This window comes from Semicossyphus pulcher, unplaced genomic scaffold, assembly GCF_022749685.1.
Source record: "Semicossyphus pulcher isolate SPU_LCO1_2020_fin unplaced genomic scaffold, fSemPul1.0.p SCAF_14, whole genome shotgun sequence".
Classification (NCBI taxonomy): Eukaryota; Metazoa; Chordata; class Actinopteri; order Labriformes; family Labridae; genus Semicossyphus; species Semicossyphus pulcher.
This window is the reverse complement of record NW_027211648.1, coordinates 13,075,457-13,081,492: the sequence shown is the minus strand read 5'-3', so window position 1 is coordinate 13,081,492 and position 6,036 is coordinate 13,075,457.

The window sequence follows — 6,036 nt, the reverse complement described above, 5'->3', positions numbered from 1 at the left end:
ACGCAGTCAGACGACACATCAGGACGACAGGTATAATGACGCAGTCAGTCGACACAATAGGACGACAGGTATAACGACACAGTCAGTCGACACAACAGGACGACAGGTATAACGACACAGTCAATCAACACAATAGGACGACAGGTATAACGACACAGTCAGTCGACACGACGGGACGACAGGTATAATGACGCAGTCGGGCGACACATCAGGACGACAGGTATAATGACACAGTCAGACGACACATCAGGACGACAGGTATAATGACACAGTCAAACAACACATCAGGACGACAGGTATAATGACGCAGTCAGACGACACATCAGGACGACAGGTATAATGACGCAGTCAGTCGACACAACAGGACGACAAGTATAACAACACAGTCAGTCGACACAACAGGACGACAGGTATAACGACACAGTCAGTCGACACAACAGGACGACAGGTATAACGACGCAGTCAATCGACACAATAGGACGACAGGTATAATGATGCAGTCAGTCGACAAAACGGGACGACAGGTATAATGACGCAGTCAGACGACACATCAGGACGACAGGTATAATGACGCAGTCAGTCGACACAACAGGACGACAAGTATAACAACACAGTCAGTCGACACAACAGGACGACAGGTATAACGACACAGTCAGTCGACACAACAGGACGACAGGTATAACGACACAGTCAATCGACACAATAGGACGACAGGTATAACGACACAGTCAAACAACACATCAGGACGACAGGTATAATGACGCAGTCAGACGACACATCAGGACGACAGGTATAATGACGCAGTCAGTCGACACAATAGGACGACAGGTATAACGACACAGTCAATCAACACAATAGGACGACAGGTATAATGACACAGTCAGTCGACACAACAGGACGACAGGTATAACGACACAGTCAGTCGACACAACAGGACGACAGGTATAACGACACAGTCAATCGACACAATAGGACGACAGGTATAACGACACAGTCAAACAACACATCAGGACGACAGGTATAATGACGCAGTCAGACGACACATCAGGACGACAGGTATAATGACGCAGTCAGTCGACACAATAGGACGACAGGTATAACGACACAGTCAATCAACACAATAGGACGACAGGTATAATGACACAGTCAGTCGACACAACAGGACGACAGGTATAACGACACAGTCAATCAACACAATAGGACGACAGGTATAACGACACAGTCAGTCGACACGACGGGACGACAGGTATAATGACGCAGTCGGGCGACACATCAGGACGACAGGTATAATGACACAGTCAGACGACACATCAGGACGACAGGTATAATGACACAGTCAAACAACACATCAGGACGACAGGTATAATGACGCAGTCAGACGACACATCAGGACGACAGGTATAATGACGCAGTCAGTCGACACAACAGGACGACAAGTATAACAACACAGTCAGTCGACACAACAGGACGACAGGTATAACGACACAGTCAGTCGACACAACAGGACGACAGGTATAACGACACAGTCAATCGACACAATCGGACGACAGGTATAATGATGCAGTCAGTCGACACAACGGGATGACAGGTATAATGACGCAGTCAGAGGACACAACGGGACGACAGGTATAATGACGCAGTCAGACGACACAACGGGACGAATGGTATACTGACGCAGTCAAACGACACAATGGGAGGACAGGTATAATGATGCAGTCAGAGGACACATCATGACGACAGGTACAACGATGCAGCAAGAAGACACATCAGGACGACAGATATATGACGCAGTCATACGACACAACGGGAGGACAGGTATAACGACGCAGTCAGTCGACAAAACAGAACGACACGTATAATGACGCAGTCAGACGACACAATAGGGACGACAGGTATAATGACGACAGGTATAATGACGCAGTCAGAGGACACATCAGGACGACAGGTACAACGATGCAACAAGAAGACTCATCAGGACGACAGGTATAATGACGCAGTCAGACGACACAGTAGGGACGACGGGTATTATGACGACAGGTATAACGACGCAGTCAGACGACACAACGGGAGGACAGGTATAATGACGCAGTCAGAGGACACATCAGGACGACAGGTACAACGATGCAGCAAGAAGACACATCAGGACGACAGGTATAATGACGCAGTCAGACGACACAATAGGGACGACAGGTATAATGACGACAGGTATAACGACGCAGTCAGACGACACAACGGGAGGACAGGTATAATGACGCAGTCATACGACACAACAGGACGACAGGTATAATGACGCAGTCAGGTGACACAACAGGACGACAGGTATAATGACGTAGTCAGAGGACACATCAGGACGACAGGTATAGTGACGCAGTCGGACGACACAACAGGACGACAGGTATAATGACGCAGTCAGGCGACACAACGGGACGACAGGTATAATGACGCAGTCAAACAACACATCGGGACGACAGGTATAATGACGCAGTCAGACGACACAACGGGACGACAGGTATAATGACGCAGTCAGACGACACAACAGGACGACAGGTATAACTACGCAGTCAGACGACACAACGGGACGACAGGTATAACGACATAGTTAGACGGCACAACAGGAAGACAGGTATAGAGAAGACAGGTATAACGATGCACTTAGACGACACAACGGGACGACAGGTATAATGACACAGTCAAACAACACATCAGGACGACAGGTATAACAACTCAGTCAGTCGACACAACAGGACGACAGGTATAACGACAGTCAGTCGACACAATGGGACGACAGGTATAATGACACAGTCAAACAACACATCAGGACGACAGGTATAACGACACAGTAAGACGACACAACACTACGACAGGTATAGAGAAGACAGGTATAACGATGCACTCAGACGACACAACGGGACGACAGGTATAATGACGCAGTCAGACGACACAACGGGACGACAGGTATAATGACGCAGTCAGACGACACAACGGGAAGACAGGTATAATGACGCAGTCAGACGACACAACAGGACGACAGGTATAATGACGCAGTCAGACGACACAACAGGACGACAGGTATAATGACGCAGTCAGAGGACACAACAGGACGACAGGTATAATGACGCAGTCAGACGACACAACAGGACGACAGGTATAATGACGCAGTCAGAGGACACAACAGGACGATAGGTATAATGACGCAGTCAGACGACACAATAGGGACGACAGGTATAATGACGACAGGTATAACTACGCAGTCAGACGACACAACGGGAGGACAGGTATAATGACGCAGTCAGACGACACAACAGGACGACAGGTATAATGACGCAGTCAGAGGACACAACAGGACGACAGGTATAATGACGCAGTCAGACGACACAACAGGACGACAGGTATAATGACGCAGTCAGAGGACACAACAGGACGACAGGTATAATGACGCAGTCAGACGACACAATAGGGACGACAGGTATAATGACGACAGGTATAACTACGCAGTCAGACGACACAACGGGAGGACAGGTATAATGACGCAGTCAGACGACACAATGGGACGACAGGTATAACGACGCAGTCAGACGACACAACAGGACGACAGGTATAGAGAAGACAGGTATAACGATGCACTCAGACGACACAACGGGAGGACAGGTATAATGACGCAGTCAGACGACACAACAGGACGACAGGTATAATGACGCAGTCAGACGACACAACAGGACGACAGGTATAATGACGCAGTCAGACGACACAATAGGGACGACAGGTATAATGACGACAGGTATAACTACGCAGTCAGATGACACAACGGGAGGACAGGTATAATGACGCAGTCAGACGACATAATGGGACGACAGGTATAATGACGCAGTCAGAGGACACAACACTACGACAGGTATAGAGAAGACAGGTATAACGATGCACTCAGACGACACAACGGGACGACAGGTATAATGACGCAGTCAGACGACACAACGGGAGGACAGGTATAATGACGCAGTCAGAGGACACATCAGGACGACAGGTACAACGATGCAGCAAGAAGACACATCAGGACGACAGGTATAATGACGCAGTCAGACGACACAATAGGGACGACAGGTATAATGACGACAGGTATAACGACGCAGTCAGACGACACAACGGGAGGACAGGTATAATGACGCAGTCATACGACACAACAGGACGACAGGTATAATGACGCAGTCAGGTGACACAACAGGACGACAGGTATAATGACGTAGTCAGAGGACACATCAGGACGACAGGTATAGTGACGCAGTCGGACGACACAACAGGACGACAGGTATAATGACGCAGTCAGGCGACACAACGGGACGACAGGTATAATGACGCAGTCAAACAACACATCGGGACGACAGGTATAATGACGCAGTCAGACGACACAACGGGACGACAAGTATAACAACACAGTCAGTCGACACAACAGGACGACAGGTATAACTACGCAGTCAGACGACACAACGGGACGACAGGTATAACGACATAGTTAGACGGCACAACAGGAAGACAGGTATAGAGAAGACAGGTATAACGATGCACTTAGACGACACAACGGGACGACAGGTATAATGACACAGTCAAACAACACATCAGGACGACAGGTATAACAACTCAGTCAGTCGACACAACAGGACGACAGGTATAACGACAGTCAGTCGACACAATGGGACGACAGGTATAATGACACAGTCAAACAACACATCAGGACGACAGGTATAACGACACAGTAAGACGACACAACACTACGACAGGTATAGAGAAGACAGGTATAACGATGCACTCAGACGACACAACGGGACGACAGGTATAATGACGCAGTCAGACGACACAACGGGACGACAGGTATAATGACGCAGTCAGACGACACAACGGGAAGACAGGTATAATGACGCAGTCAGACGACACAACAGGACGACAGGTATAATGACGCAGTCAGACGACACAACAGGACGACAGGTATAATGACGCAGTCAGAGGACACAACAGGACGACAGGTATAATGACGCAGTCAGACGACACAACAGGACGACAGGTATAATGACGCAGTCAGAGGACACAACAGGACGATAGGTATAATGACGCAGTCAGACGACACAATAGGGACGACAGGTATAATGACGACAGGTATAACTACGCAGTCAGACGACACAACGGGAGGACAGGTATAATGACGCAGTCAGACGACACAACAGGACGACAGGTATAATGACGCAGTCAGAGGACACAACAGGACGACAGGTATAATGACGCAGTCAGACGACACAACAGGACGACAGGTATAATGACGCAGTCAGAGGACACAACAGGACGACAGGTATAATGACGCAGTCAGACGACACAATAGGGACGACAGGTATAATGACGACAGGTATAACTACGCAGTCAGACGACACAACGGGAGGACAGGTATAATGACGCAGTCAGACGACACAATGGGACGACAGGTATAACGACGCAGTCAGACGACACAACAGGACGACAGGTATAGAGAAGACAGGTATAACGATGCACTCAGACGACACAACGGGAGGACAGGTATAATGACGCAGTCAGACGACACAACAGGACGACAGGTATAATGACGCAGTCAGACGACACAACAGGACGACAGGTATAATGACGCAGTCAGACGACACAATAGGGACGACAGGTATAATGACGACAGGTATAACTACGCAGTCAGATGACACAACGGGAGGACAGGTATAATGACGCAGTCAGACGACATAATGGGACGACAGGTATAATGACGCAGTCAGAGGACACAACACTACGACAGGTATAGAGAAGACAGGTATAACGATGCACTCAGACGACACAACGGGACGACAGGTATAATGACGCAGTCAGACGACACAACCGGACGACAGGTATAATGACGCAGTCAGACGACACATCAGGACGAGAGGTATAACAACGCAATCAGTCGACACAACAGGACGACAGGTATAATGACGACAGGTATAACGAAGCAGTCAGACGACACAACGGTAGGATAGGTATAATGACGCAGTC